General features: G+C 34.4%; 1 protein-coding gene and 1 pseudogene across 4 annotated transcripts in view; one reads left to right on the top strand and one right to left on the bottom strand.

The window, feature by feature from the left end:
• The window catches only part of WDR72 (WD repeat domain 72), a 187462-nt gene that overhangs the window by 67798 nt on the left and 103030 nt on the right, over window positions 1-16634 (top strand). The gene's annotated exons all lie outside the window — the stretch shown is intronic.
• Window positions 8543-8651, bottom strand: LOC135270501 (U2 spliceosomal RNA; annotated as a pseudogene).

The raw sequence follows: 16634 nt of genomic DNA, 5'->3' as shown, positions 1-16634 counted from the left end.
CTGGACCTGGAGATCATGAAGTCTGAGGAGGAACTGGCAAAATAGTCAACACCTCCTTTTCCCTCCATATCTGTATTTTACATGAAACAATATCCCAACCTCTTCTGCACTGTATGGAATGTAATCCAAAAGAGTTTATATCAGTCTATTCTCTAACAGAAACCAGGAACTCATAGGTGTTTGTAAAAGTACCCTTTAAAGATAAACAAATGTGTAAGTAATGACTCCCAACTTAGTTGAAATTTTTTTAATGGAATTTTCTTTAAATAATGTACTTATATGTTCATCTTTAAAGCATATAAAATTGATTATAAATAAAGACTGCACAGCATTATTTCCATTCTAGTTAAGCTATGGTTATATATATTTTTAACCTTTAGCTGACCTTAGGGTGATGTCTCTTTGGTATCATTTGCTCAAAATTTTTATTAGAGATTTATTCTGATACCCCTTGTAAAATACGGCTGGTGTGTTGATAGACCACCAATTGAAAATTGGATCCTACTATTACCTATCATCTTATCAGAATGAAAAATTAGTTCTTTTATATTTTATGACTCAAAAACTAACCAAAATAGAGTTAGTATGGTTTCTAAATTATGAGATTTGAAAATCTCATCTGAAAATTTACTTGTAAAAGTACTAAATAATAAGTCAGCATGGTAACATTACACGTTACTATGTTTTTATTAAACTGTCTTTATTTTAATATTAAAATTGTATAACTATAAAAAATAAATACTTACTGTAAAACAACACATTGCATTATATAGGGCTAAATCATCCATACAGAATGCAAATTTTCCTTTTTTGATTAGTAAATTTTATTCTTTTTAATATAATAAGCAACATAGAAAACTTTTTCTAATGTGAAAAATATATCATATTTTTATAATTTTAAAATGGATTTTTATTTTGAATTTCAAGCACTTTATGAACAGATAGTTATTTCCCTCTGTAAACATTGAATTAAGATTTTTGTTTTAAGTAACTTGATTTAGTGAATCCCATCTTAAAACTGTAGTACCTAAATGATAATACCCTGCCTAGTAAGATAGAATAAAGAAACAGTAGGGGAAAAATCTACAAGGCAATTTGCTTTTTGAACACATAAAGTGATGCAAATTTTTGACAGTGTATAACTCTTTATCGTAAGAGTTTTATAGACTTTAAGCACTGTAAGTTAAATAAAAAGTTCCATAATACCTAATCCTTTTTTTATAACTGCTTTATGAAGAACATCTCTTTTCTCATTTTGTGACGTGAGTTTAAACTTTTTCTGTTGTTAAAATATTACCTCAATCACGAAGAAAACTATGAGGAATATGTCACAGCTTTGTTTCAAAACTAATTTAGAAGGTCTGAGTGACTATGAAAAGTAGGAAATGCACCATAAAATGACTCCAGCTGTCCACCTCGCACCCAGAAGCAACTTTGAATTTCCTCACAGGACTTCAAAGCCTGCCTTGTATCTCAACATTCGTTGGCCATGTAAATCAGAGGCACAAAAGGAGAATGCTCCTATTTCATGGTGCGAGGCTGGTTTTAGTCTGGCTTTGTGCAGCACGTGCCGGTGGGGAGTGCCAGCAACAGAAGGACTCTGTTCTGGCTCGTGTGACAAATGCAGTTAACACTGGATCCATATTAATGTTGTCAAGTTCCCTCAATGTATTTAAACAGATTTTAATTATTTTCAGCGTCCAAAGGCCTGAAATATATAGCCTAATAGTTCTTCAAAGAAAGCTTACTTAATGTGTGAATGTAAAACCTCTCATAAAAATGAAACTTTTATATTGGCCTTAGTCATTGACATAGGTTATTCATCAAGTCAGCAATTTGTGTGGCAAAGTGCCATTTGAATAGTGTATTGTTAGGATACTTATGGTCCACTTGACAAGGGCTCTTGCTGTAAATAGTGCAATTTGACTCCAGCTGTTAAAGAGTGGCTTTGACAGCAGCCAAATAGAATGGAGATGCCTTACTGCACTGCCGAAAAATCAATATTGGGTTCTTGTTCATAGTAACCTGTTCTTTTCTCTTCTGTAGATTTATAAACGACTATCAAGGGTTTATAAGTGGAAGTTTAAATATTATTTTAGATGTAATTCACTTTAAGTTTCAAATTAAGACTTGTGATAAAGGGTACAAATAGGGAGTTTTCGGATATTATTTCCAAACCCTGGCTCATGTTTAGTCAAAATTACAGCTAAGTTTAATTTGGATTCTCTAGCCTCAGTAGAAAAGAATGTGTGCAAAGCATGGACTCAAAATTGTGTGCCTATTGTATATTGCCAGCCCAATTATTTCTTCTTTTTGATTTTCCTTATCAATTTATCTTCTGTGTCCCTCCCCTCTTCTCTGTGTGTATACCTTTTTGTATAGATGGCAGGAGTTCTTTGTGGCTGTGCCCATAGCAACACCCACAGATGTTGACAGCCAGTCATGTCCCCAGTGTTGTTTTCCTAAAGCAGAGTCTTGCTGGTTTTGAAGAGTTTTCTAAGCAGTTTTCAGCACTACAAGGTTGCTATGATACCTGACTGGAGGTAATAGATATTGAATCTGTTAATTACAATAACTACATACAGGGCACTTTTTTCATTGGGTTTCTCTACCATTGCTAGCTGTTATGTTTAAGATACAGAGAGGAAGTAAAGTTATATATTCAAGATGAGAAAAAAATGTTCCAAGGTAAAGTCTTGAAACATAAAAAATTTCCAGGTATAAAAACCTATTAGCTGACTATTGCTTTCCCAAGACTGCAGATATAATTTATTTAAATCATTTCTAGTTTTGGCTGAGTTTGATTTTTAGTTTTTATTGTTGTTCCTGAGAAGACATAAGTCCTCATATGAAGTGTACTGAGCAGGATTTGAAAAAGCTACATTTTTTAACCTGGAAAATGCTAGTATAATGTGTATTTTCTCAAATGCCTTTTTCAATGAAGGCTGTTAAAATAGCTATCTTCCTATTACTGATCAACTCTGCATTTATTGAATTTTTGGCTGAGATAGCAACTGAAAATTCATAAAGCTGATAATATAATTGTGAATGTAGACCTTTAAGGCTGATTCAAGGTCGGCGTTATTGTTTTTATAATTGCTGATAGGCAATCGTGATTTCTACCAGAGAAAAGGTTAGTTCTGCTTCGGGTTTAGCTGGTTTCAAAAAATGTTCTCTCTTTGTTAATTCTAAAGTAAGATTTTTCACTGAATAAGTATTTATATCATCTATTTAGTACTAAATTTAGCTTTAGTTTTATTTCAGTCTCTCTCTCCCCCGATATTTCATTAACCCTGTAAGAGATGTGGAAATCTAAGATTATGACTTTCTTCTTGGATTAAATATTCTGTCTGTAGTTATCAGTTAATTTGGAGAAGGAAGTTCTAGCATAGAAACATGGAGAAAAGTTAAGCATTTTAGGCATCTTAATTTTGTATTTAGCTTAATCTAAGGACTGTGTTGGCATAATTTATTAAAGCACATCTTTACATTTGCCTTCATTAACATTAATAATTTTATAGATATTTTAGCATCTATGAATTCTGTAACCATGTTCATATGATATTATACACCCAAAACTATTTAGCTTATTTAGACTTTTTCCTTCTTTATTTTTTTTTTTTTTCTTTCCCTGTTTTCTTCTCAGTTGTAAATTGTTTTTCTCTTTTAAAAACATGTGACCTCTCAAAATTTCTTAAGATCCTGCTTTGGGAGGTACCCAAAAGATGAACCTATTCCACCTACTTAAAGAGGTCATTATCTATTGGGGTCCAAATTCATCCCAGTGGATTTGCATGTTCTGTTATTGAGCAACTTGTTGGTTCTGATTAACACATGATTATAAATGTTACCTCTTTAAAATGTGTTTCTATTCTATTTTTAATGATTCACTGGATGATATTTTTAGAAAAAAATGAAGTTTGTAGAATTCAAATGTTAAAGTATTAGTTGCTTAAAACTGGAGAGAAATGGAGGATAATAAAATCTTTCCTGTTGAAAGCTGGTAAATCACTTATTGACTGAGAGTACCATCTAGACCCATTTAAAGCAATCCCAACAGGAGCACTACTTCTGTACCAATGACTTATGTTGAAACTGGCCCTAAGAGAGCAGCAAATGCAAAAAACTAACAGGAAGCAATTCTCAAAAAAAAGAAAGCATTTATTTTCATGGAATATTTCCCCTATACTATTAAAAACAAAATGTATTAAGAGTTCCTTTATTTATTGGAACTAAGAGCATGAACTTATTAAAAAATATATAACCAGCTAATATTCTTGTCCATTTTGCTGAATTGGGTTTTAATAGTGATGTCCTCCCACTAGTTCTCTGCATCTCCAAATAACATATATTTATTTGTAATTTTCTTCATAGTCTATAGCTCATATAATTCTGAAAACAGGTTTAATCCTAAATTAAAATATCCTGCATAATCTTTTGGTTCAAGTGTGATTATTCCTGCCAGATATAAAAAATGATCCTAACAAGCTGCTGTGAGCAGCAGGGCTTATGCACATATTTAATTCCATGCACAATCAAGTGGGACTGAAAAGTGTAGTTCTATGTCTTTGCATATTGCCCAAGACCTTATGGCTTTTAGAAAGCCATTATGAAAGTTCACAAAGCTGGGTGTGGTGTCTCACACCTGTAATCCCAGCGCTTTGGGAGATTGAGGCAGGCGGATTATGAGATCAGGAGTTCGAGACCAGCCTGACCAATGTGGTGAAACCCCATCTCTACTAAAAAATACAAAAATTAACTGGGTGTGGTGGTGCGCACCTGTAATCTCAGCTACTCAGGAGACTGAGGCAGGAGAATCGCTTGAACCTGGGAGGTGGGGGTTGCAGTGAGCCGAGATCATGCCACTGCACTCCAGGCTGGGCGACAGAGCGAGACTCTGTCTCAAAAAAATAAATAAATAAATAAGAAAAGCTTACAAAATGCAAAGTCCTGCTCACCTTCATTACTTTCTTCTTAGCTCCCACTAGAGGTCTCTTGTCATTATATAAAACATGGACTTCTCCATCGTTTCTCTGGTAGCAAATGTTTTGATGTTTTGTTTTCCTTTTGCTTGTCTCTCATGTCAGTCTCTGTATTACAACAACTATAGCATGACATTGGTCATGCTAAATATGGAAAGAATAGTATGTGTCCTGTCTCTTCATGTGTGATTATCATGAGGCCTAAATGAGAACATTATTTGACAGTTGACATGGCTCCCTAAACCTAAGAGGGTACCTGAATCAACTTTTATGAAATTTGTTATTATATGACTGTCCAATGTTGTTAATTACCAAGGACCTATCTTTTATTCAACCAGATCAGTTATGGTTAGTCAAGTTGTTAGATAGTAACAAATTGTCTTTAAGATCTCTCTGTTTTTTTTTTTTTTTTGAGACAGAGTCTTGCTCGGTCACCCAGGCTGGAGTGCAGTGGCGCCAGCTCAGCTCACTACAGCCTCTGCCTCCTGGGTTCCAGTGATTCTCCTGCCTCAGCCTCCCAGGTAGCTGAGATTATAGGCATGTGTCACCATGCCCAGATAATTTTTCTATTTTTAGCAGAGATGGGGGTTTCACCATGTTGGCAAGGCTGGTCTCAAATTCCTGACCTCAGGTGATCCACCCGCCTCAGCCTCTGAAAGTGCTGGGATTATGGTGTGAGCCACCATGCCTGGTCAAGATCTCTTAAGCATATCTTTCTTTTATGACCTTAACATTTATGTATGCTAATGGTCAACTTAAAATATCTTTAAGCATACTTTTAGTCATTAAATTTCTGGTGTTAACAAGGATGGAATTAGTATGATAGAAGCAGAAAACTAACAGTTCTGAGTATATTTTGTCAAAATATGACAATTCAACTAATCATGACAAATTATGCCCTGAAATATACATCTGATTTAAATGGTCTACCCTTCTGTCTTAATCAAGATAGCAACTGAGATCAGATACAGAAAAGTCAATGAGTTGCGTGGTGAGGAAGTGCCCATGTAACACACAGCACCTCATATGATTATTTGTTTCACTGTTCTTGTGCACCTACCACAAAGGCCCAGCTATGGAGCCACAGCTTGATATTTTTTGCCTTCACCAAATATTCTATGTCCATGAATTCTAGCACCAAGTTCTTGTATTTTAAAACATTGAGTTGTTATATTTTATCAGACTTCAGTTTTGTAACAAGAAATAATTATCAAAATCTGTTTATCTTTTACTAATGTATAAAATCTAAGGATTTGGACCCTTATTTCTCTATCTGTATGAAGGGTATAATAAATGGCCATTTAATTCACAGACAAATCATGAAGTATAATGGGACTAAGTAATATAATCTAAAAAAGTCTCATTATGTATGAATGATACATCATATCTCTTAAAGCTTTTGCAGCCCTTTCGCGGTTACCTGATGTCTTATCAATAAATCATTTAATATGGTTGCTTTTAATTTTTGTTTTCAGGATATATGGAATTTCATTCAGTATGAACACGTCACAGCAAATTATGATTAAAAGTTTCTTCACTTGAGAATTAGAGCACCTTTATCCGTAGTTCATGAGTGATACTTGGGAAAGAACTCTAATTGATTTTTACTCTCCACTGGTAATTTTGTATTTATTTCAAGACTGGATATATTTATGCTTAATCAAAACCTAGGAAATATCCCTTCAATATTTCAGAATGTTCATAAAATTCAAATTTTTATTCAGTACTATTATTTTGAAATGTATTATATCTCCTAAACTAGGAACTCTATCTATTATTTTCTTAGCAAGAGTATCTTTGGAGTTATAAATTTGATTTTGACACTTATGTGAGGCAGGGGATGTCCTGTAAGGTTTATACATATTCTTCAGCCATAACAATTTCCAGTCTATTGAACTCACATAACTGTTTATGAAATATTCTTTTCAGCTTCCACCAGCATGATGGAAAGAAAAGAGACTAAGAATGAGCATTCCATTATTATTAATCTGAGTTGCATTCATTCTTGTAATAAAAACCAAAATTATAAATTATACATTAAAAAGATGAAAAATGTCAACTGCAGGTTCAGTCCCATGACCCATATATTTAACCCCCAGCTATTTGGCCTCATTAAAGAAACTCATATTTTCACCGATGCTAGCCTTCTGCCAGAATGTTTTCACCCCAATTCTACAGCTTCAAGTCTAATTTTGATGCCATTTTACCATTACATAGGTAGCAGCTCACTTTCTATTATTCTCTTTCTCAGCATCCTTTTTATTTCATTTTGTATCTTCTCTACCCTCTACTACAGTATAAGCTCAAATGGGACAGTTACAATTATGATAACCCTACTCTGTAAGTTTGTCATGAAATTCTCATCACCTAGCATATCTGGCACATGGTAGGTATTCAGAAATATTTGTGGAATCAACTTATGAACTGAAAACTACTGAAGTCTAAAACATAAAGAACAGATCGTAAGAAAGTAAAGGATGCTTCCTTTTTTGAATTGTAAGAGAAAAAATGAAAATGACTGCCAGAAAAAAAAAAAAAAAGTGTAGTTATCTTGCCAGTCAATTGCTTTAAGTCCAAATCAGGTTTACATATGACTTGATTATACAGAAAATAGTGACCTAGCAAAAAAATAGTCAATAACAGCAAAGAGGGTGCTGAAACACAGCAGCAACCTCCACTGATATTTAGACACCAGTCTCAATTAATTCAAATGTTTATAAGAAAAAGTTTATTAAATAGTGGTGATAAAACTTAGCATGTCCAGCATACTAGGGAGAAATGATTCACTTTGGGTAAGGTGGGCATACGACAGAGCTGACAAAGACCCAGAAAGGAAGATTAAAAGGCAATGTGATTAAAATGGCTTGTTACACCAGCAAAGTGCATATTATTACCCCATTTACTTGCCCTTAAATCTTAGATTCCTTTTTCTAATAACAAAGTTATCTAAAATAAACACTCAAAAATAGCCTGAGGATTGTATTGTATATTATGAGCCTCTACTTCCCTGAAATAATTACTTTACTGAGCCCTCCTCTCAATACAAAACCCCTAAAGCCAGCAACAATCTAATCAACAGGTTTGTAATAACTTTTAGAAATTTAAGTGTAATAAATATGAAGAGGCCTGATTTATGTTTCATTTCCCAGATGCAAAGACTAGTACAATTCTGCATCCCCCCAAGTAACAAACATTGCTTCCTGCTTTTGTACATCATTTGAAAATTGCTTAACTCGCCCTCTCATCCGAGGATAAGGACGAGAGAGGCTGATTATGTTTCAACATGTATGACATAAAATGCTTTTAGGTAGCTCATCGTGGGAACATAGGGTGGCATATACTGGATTAGCAGCCCCAGGAGAAACCGAGCCTCACAGGATTTGTTCTTTTTTGTCTCTGAACACCTCATGTAGATTCTCATGATAAGGCTTTTCTGTAATTCCTGATAGACCAGTGCTCTTCCACATGGTTAGTGATGGTGACTCTATTCTCCACATTTCTTCCTGCCCAATCTCCTGTACCAGAGATGCTCTTCTCTTTAGTCAGATCCTACCCATACTACAGCATCTGCATGCACAATTTACCATGAACATACTAGTTAAACAATTTATGTTAAGCTGATAAGAACAGATACCACATTTGATCTTAGCCAGAAGGTCGAGAAGTGATTAAACACTTGATCAATTAACTATGGGCTGGGCATGGCTGCTCATGCCAGTAATCCCAGCACTTTGGGAGGCAGAGGTGGGTGGATCACCTGAGATCAGGAGTTTGAGACCAGCCTGGCCAACATGGTGAAACTCTGTCTCTACTAAAAATACAAAAAATTAGCTGGGTGTGATGGCATGCACCTGTAGTCCTAGCTACTCAGGAGGCTGAGACAGGAGAACTGCTTGAACCTGGGAGGAGGAGGTTGTAGTGAGCCAATATCATACCACTGCACTCCAGCTAGAGTGACAGAGCAAGACTCCATCTCAAAAAAATAAATAAATAAAATGAATATGGATTGCCTAATTATTTTACCACTATTTGTCTTATTTTCTCAATTAGCTCTAAAACTCCTTGAAAACAAAGAATTACTATGTCTGCATGTTATGTAAGTTTTGTAGCATGGAATGCAAAACAGAATACTTTATTCAACAAATATTCACTGAACATCTACTATATGCCAGGCACTCTTCTTGATACAAGATCGTGGTGCTCATGGCCCTTACATTTCTAGTGAGAGAGAATACATCGTAATTAAAACAAAACAAAACAAAGCAAGATTGTCAGATAATGATAAAGCTCTGCAGGGAATTAATGTTGGCCAGTCTGATAGTCCTAGGGGTTTACTATAGGCTGAGTGATCAGAGAAGATCAGAGAAGGAAGTAAGATTTATACTAAGTTTGAATTGCACGAAGGAGCCAGAAATTCTACCGACTTTCAGAGAGGAGAATATTCTAAGCAAAGCAAACGACTACTACAAAAGGCCTAAAGTAGGAATGAGCTTGATGTAGACAATGAAGTCAAAAAGACCAGTGTGACTCAAGGGAAGTATGGGGAAGAAAAAACTATGAGTCAATATCAAACAGTGAGAGACGGCTAGAATATGTTGGGTGTAATAATCCAGAGTAAGAAGCTTGAGTTCCAAATATTAAAGGGAGTCTTTTCACGATTTTACTCAAAAGGAGTAACATGATTTGATTTATGTTTTAAAAAGGTCATTTTGTTTGCTATGTAAAAAAAAACTGAATTAGAAGAGAGAGCATCTAGAAGAGGAGTCTATTGCTTAGCTAAAGCAAGAGAAAGAAATTATTAGCTGCTTATTTTTTAAACATCAAGCTGGCAAAAGCCATGATGTGACATATGTGCTCTAGTTGACCTACATCCCAAAGTACCAATGGGAGGAACCCCTTCAGATGGTGAGGCTAACTCTTGTCTGTGGTATGCAGGAAGTCATATTAGGATGACTTAATGGATGGATGTATAAGATTTTGCCATAAGGAAAAGCAGGTCTAAAAACTCAGAATATGAAGACGGGGAACAAGTAGGAGGTTAATGAGAAGTTGATATGACTTGAGATGGAATATAAGGGGAGATGCAGTGAAAGGTAACTATGACTTGTACTCCTGCAGAAAATAAAAGGAAGTCTTTGAACATGGACTTCAACTTCTTTTCTTTTCTTTTAGTAGGAACACTTAACATGACATCTGCTCTCTTAACAAATTTTTAAGTGTATAATATATTATTGCTGACCCTAGATACAACGTCGTAAAGCAGATCTCTAGAGCTTACTAATCTTACTGGGCTGAAACTTTATGCCCATTGATTAATAACTTAAGCCCCTAGCAAGCGCAATTCCACTCTTCAATTCTATGAATTTGGCTATTTCAGATATTGCATATAGGTGTTATCAGGCAATGTTTGTCTTTCAGTGACTGCTTATTCCACTTGTCATATGTTCTTAAAGTTCATCAAGTTGTCACATATTGCAAAATTTCCTTCTCTTGGAAGACTAAATATTATCCCATTGTATGTACATATCACAATTTCTCTACCTATTCATCTGTCAATGAACATTTAGGTTATTTCCACATCTTGGTTATTGTGATGCTATAAGAAACATGGACATGGTAACACTTCTTCAGGATTCTGATTTTAATTCTTTTGAATAAATACCCAGAAGTGGGATTGCTGGATCATATTTTGGTAGTTCTATTTTTAATTTTTTGAGGAACCTCCATGCTGTTGTTCATAGCAGCCACACCATTTTGCATTGCTACCCACAGTGTGCTAAAATTCCAATTTCTCTACATTCTCACAAACACTTGTCTTCTTTTTTTGCTTTGTTTTTATTTTCATTTAATAGTAGCCATCCTGAAAGGTATGAGCTGGCATCTCATTATGGTTTTGATTTGCATTTCTTTGATCATTCGTGACATTGAGCACTTCTCAAATATTTCTTGGCCATTTGTATATCTTCTTTGGAGAAATATCTATTCAAATCCTTGGCTTTTTGTTGTTGTTGTTGTTGTTGTTTTTGTAAGAATTCCTGAACTTGGACTTCTGGGAACAATTTATATATGTGTTGGAAAATCTCATGAGTAACAAAAACAACAAATACAGACTTAAGATAGGGTCCTCTGTTAAAGTGTAACTTGCCTGAATTAAGGGGATTTAACATATAAAATTGCTTTCTTCATATTTACATTGCATTTTTGCCCAGAAAAAATATTTTACATACATTTAAAACTCCCATTAATTTAGAATAAGCCAGGAGTTGGCAATTTTTTTCTCTCAAGGGTCAGATAGCAAATATTTTTGGTTTTGTGGGCCATAGGGTCTCTGGTACACCTACTCAACTCTGCCTTGGTAATGCAAAAACAACCATAGTCAATGTATCAGTAATGGAGCATTTCTGTGTTCCAGTAATATTTCGTTTACAAAAAGAAGAGATAGGCAAGTCTGTAAGTCCTTGTTTTGTGACCTCTGCAATAGGCAGTGCTGTGATTAGATTGTGTCATAATGGAGTGTAATAGGTCACAAGAAGAGGAGTGGAAACTTTCCATTGGAAAGAACTATATTTTTGTCATTGACAGATTTTCTTGCAAAGCTCCCTCTTTACTGGAAATTATAAATGATTTTGCTCAATTTGGGAGCCCTGGATGGGAACTCATTTTTGGCTTCTCAGATATTTTTGTCCTGTTTCTTCTGCTTCTTACTTTTTTAAGGTAGTCTACAAGCTTGATCTTGTCAGTCAGTTGCTAGATATGTGAGAAGTTATTGTGGTACGGTTGTTGGAAAGAACTCATGTCCTCAGACATGTCATAAATTTTATATACTTTTTTTTAGTGGGCATACTTTCTGGGTATTGATTTCAATTTAATAAGTATGTGTTGAATTGAATTGACCGAAGTATCTGGTGGCCACACAAATATATATCCAAAGTAAGTGGGGTGGTTGGTTATTCTTTGTGTAAATATGCATACAAATCACTCAAAGGAGGAAAAGCACTATCTAAAAAACACTTGTCCTTTGGTCTATTTAGTAGTGAGCCAATTCTGGCTAAGTTGGTTTTCCTTCAGACCTATACTTTTCCTGACCTTTTGGCCAATTGTAAGCTTGTTAGTGTGATGTTTAGAAAGCATCAGCATGACACTACTGATTTCAGGGTCACAGCTGGGAATCAAAGGTGTTTGGAGTAAGTAAAATTACATGTACATACCATGTCTCTTTTAATTAATTTTCATCTCTAGAGGGTGGTGACACAATAACTTAGTAACACATACTTGTTACCTTAATTGACAAAAACATATAGAGAAAGAGGTGAAAACAAATGGAAGGAAACAATTGCTATTTAAAGAATACACATGGAATAAGTTTATTTCCTGCTACATAAAATTTGGCTTATTAATGAATTTTTTAAAATTTGATACTGAGAATTTTTGTTCTATTAGTGTCATTGAATTATTAGAGTAGATCAAAATTGAATTAAGAAGTGTCTATTCAAATAGATGTGCCATCTATCAGAAGTGGGAAGGTTGGGGGGCAATTTGTTTCTGTATCTTCTAGTCATTTCCAGGGAAAGCATAATGCACATAAGCAGGAGAAATCACATTTCATGTAGTGGAAGGAACACTGGACTAGAAGTAGTCAATCTGAGTTTTAATTTCAACTTTGGCACTTCAGTAGTTGGGTTGATTAAACGAGTGCCTATATAACATTGAATCAGTCACCAAGCATCTCTTGTCTCTACCTACCTATTCATGTATATATTGATATCGATTTGGATAATGTCTAGATCAGAATAGGCTATATTATGCTCTAGTAACAAACAATGTCCCAAATTTCATCAGCTAAAACAACTCAAGTTTATTATTTCTTATTCACTCCGTGTACCAATCTGGGATTAGAAGGGGCCTCTGCTCTTCATTGTTACACAGAGACAAAGCTAATGAAGCAGAAGCCATGTGCTAGGAAAAGGCAGAGAGCTGTAAGCATTTGGTAAAAATACTGATGACTGAGGAGAGGGGGCACGAGAGAGAAAAAAACATACTAATGATTGCACAGATCATTTCTAGGACTCTTTATACGATTATATGACATGTTGTGGAAAAGTGTGGTTTCTCTTTAGAGGAAGTTAAGGATCTCCCTAGGTATTATGATTATGGATGTCTAATTTTCTTGTGCTTATCTTTATTATGGAATTCTATGTAAACACTATTAGTATTGTTTATTGAAGGCAAAAATAATATAGCAAAAGCTATTTTTAAATAATGAACCTCTTTCAAATGTCCCTTGATTTTCTTATATTTTTTTAAAATTTATGAATGTATGTAAATACCTTTAGTTTCTTCTATAATTCAGAATTTGGTGTCTGAGATAATATTTTATATTCTGCACTATTGTGATTTTATAATAATTGAACACAATCTTTTCCATTTTTCACATGGAGTTATATTATTGTTTAGTCTGTTTGTGCACAAAAATAATTCTGACCTTTCACATTTTGTTCTTGAGATCTGGTCTGACTTACTGAGCCTTCTACTGGAGTCCCTGCCATAGGACTAATGGAACCCTTACCTTTCCATTGTATCAAGAAAGGATAATCCTTTGTATGTTATCTCTAGTACAGGCAATACCCTACAATTTGGGGAAATATTTTGGCTTCAGTAATTTATTAACAAAGACCCTTAATTATTCCATTTTTATTTTTGGTTATGAGACTTCCTTTTTATAACACCTATTTGGCCATACCTTACCTTCCTTGACACTTTTTATTTTAACTGCCCCAGAGCCCTTATTTGACATTTTCTTTCATTTCAGTATTTCAGTTCCTAGACGGGACATTTTGTTGGACATTTATTTTTCAGATTTATAAAACCATGAAAGTTTATAGCTGGCACTTGGTTTCAATCACTTTCTAGAAGCTGGGGACATGCTTGTGGTTGTGGTTCTTTTTACAGGGGAGAATACATTGGTCCCTAGCTTTTGTCTCTTGTTTGTTAGCCAGTTCTCAATACAAGGTGACCTGAAACAGTCTTCTGGTCTCTGGTGATTTTGTTTACCTTGTTTCTTTTCTTCCTCTATCCCTCACTCTCTCCTTTACCTCGGTCTTAAAAAGTTTTTCAAAAATGGTGAGCAGTTTGTTCATCTCTAAATCCATTATTTGTATTATTTCTCACTTTCCTGCAACTGAATCTGCATTCACGGAAATTTGGTTGATTACGGAGAGATTATTTTGGAAACACAATGAGAGAGTACTAGTTGCAGGGGTTTCATAAGCATGAGATACAAAAATAAACATTTTAAACAATCTAGCAATATTTTCATGATTAGAACTTTGGTTATTTTTTCCTTTGCTATATACATCAGAAGTTTTCTGAGAAGTAGAAATAAACAATCTGAGTAAGAAAGGAACTTAATTTCTTTGCAGTCATTTAAAAAATAGACTTACAGAGATATAGTTATGGTTTACAAAACAATAGTCACATTTTAAGAGTGTTATAGAAACACTGATGCTTTTTAATATGCCAACTCATCACCTTATTCCTGTAAGATAGGGTCATGATACATCCAGGTTCACCGAGACAGTTTTGCCTCATGCCTGTTGTTCCAATGTAATTATTGATAATGCACCATTTCTCTCTAAAAAGTAGCCTGGTCTGAACAATAAATTATATAATCAGTTTATTTAAAGGAGACTAACATTTAAGTTAAATGAAGAAAAACGTATACGTCCTACTTAAGATTAAACTAGCAATTTCAAAATATTCAAATAACCATGTATGATATACTAACACAAACAGGTTAAACAAATAAAAAGCTGGTGCTAAATCAGTTTCCTTTCACATTTAGATATGCAAAAATACTAGAATCTCCTAGCAGTTAAATGATACAGTTTAAGAGAAAAATTAGGCTTAAGGCAAATAAAAATCTTAATTTTTACTTCATCCAACGTTTACAGTTTTACTTTTTCTGTGTTTGGCATATCTTTCTTAGTACATTATTTTAAAAACCATGCAAAAGGCTCATTGCACAGTAAATGATACCCTTCATTTTAAAATGGTTTATTGATATATGCATTAAAAATGTAACTGGGTAACCCTGAGAACTGCTTTACAAAATTCTGCCATTCTTCACACTTAAAACACAAAACCTATAATTAAAAAAGAAATGAGCAATTTTGTCCATTAGCCAGAGTCAGATTATACACTTTAAATCTGGAGATTTGTAAACACACCAATAATATTTTACAGGCACAAACCAGTTTGAGGCCTGAAACACAATTTCCTTTATCTTTATATTCTAAGATCTATAATGTTACAGGAAGTGTCCATCTGTTCAACTGAGATTGTTTCAAATAGTGACTGGTCAGAAGGACTTAGACGATAAAGGTCAAAGGAGCCTCTTGACCCTGTGATACTTGCCAAAGCAATTGGAGCATCAGGGCTGATATATAGTTAGATACAGTTCGCTATAGCAGGCTCCACTTTAATTGGTAATGATAGCAAGAATACACAGTAAAGTCATTGCTGAAAGAAAACAAAAAGTATCCAATATAGTAATTTATTACCAGTCAGTGGGTTTCACGCAGTAGGTTGTTTTACCCCTGCAGTGGTGAGAGAAAGCAAAAAGGTACTCTAACACTTAGCTGAAAATGGATGCCCTGCTGATACCCAAGATGCGTAGTGGCCCTATGATTGCCCATGCCATTAGCTTGGTAATGTTGTCTCTATTGTAAACTCAGCTCCCCATGTTCTTCCTGTGCATCAGCTGCAGATTGAAGGCTTTCTCCTTTGTCTTCTATTTGCCCTGCCAATCATGCTGCTCTCCACCCCATACAATGGAAGGAGACAGTTTTACTGCCAACAAGGATGTTCAGCAACATAGGGCTCAAAGAATCTGAAAATGAATGGTTGGCACTTTCATTTACACCTTGCTGTTTGATTTATAAGTTGTTGGGATTTTTTGTTGTTGTCGTTCCTATCATTCCACCAATGGTTTCCAGATTTTTCATATCTTTGTAAGACACATACTTCTGATAACCAGTATATCCCTACATGCTTATGGCTCCCTATGAAATTAAATTATTTGTTATGAATGTTGAAATATATTTGGTGCAATATGAGCACAGATCTTTATAAATATTTTTCATTTATTTAATCAGTTACAAAATTCTTTAAAACTATAGTTACTGGTTACTGTCAATGAAGACAGAATTCCCATGGGGAAATATGAACGAGCTCTTTTGAATGCCTACATTTTTTCCTTAAACATCTTAAGAAAAACTATAGCACACCAAGAAAAGATAGACTAAAGCAAAGGCTTTCCTAACTGCAAGCACAGATACAATAAAATTAATGTTCTTTCACATTTCCAATTGTATATTGGAGGTGTCGTTTGCGTTTTTGATTTGTGTGTGTTTGTACTTATTTATAATATGATTATCCTCTCAGCTATTTAAATTTACTTCAAGGATCATTGGATTTTAATACTGAGGGAAACACTGTTTTCATGAAGTCACAAATAGAAATTTATTCCTGATGTAATTACAGTAGAAACCAATATTAGCTTAGCATTTACAATTAAACATAAACTTAAACTTCATTTGGATTTTCTAACTGAGGGTTCAGATAGAATATAAAGAGTATGTTACTGTATATATG

Source organism: Aotus nancymaae, unplaced genomic scaffold, assembly GCF_030222135.1.
Source record: "Aotus nancymaae isolate 86718 unplaced genomic scaffold, 86718_ANA_hifiasm-v0.15.2.pri h1tg000062l, whole genome shotgun sequence".
NCBI lineage: Eukaryota > Metazoa > Chordata > Mammalia > Primates > Aotidae > Aotus > Aotus nancymaae.
This window is presented reverse-complemented; position numbering and strand designations above follow the sequence as displayed.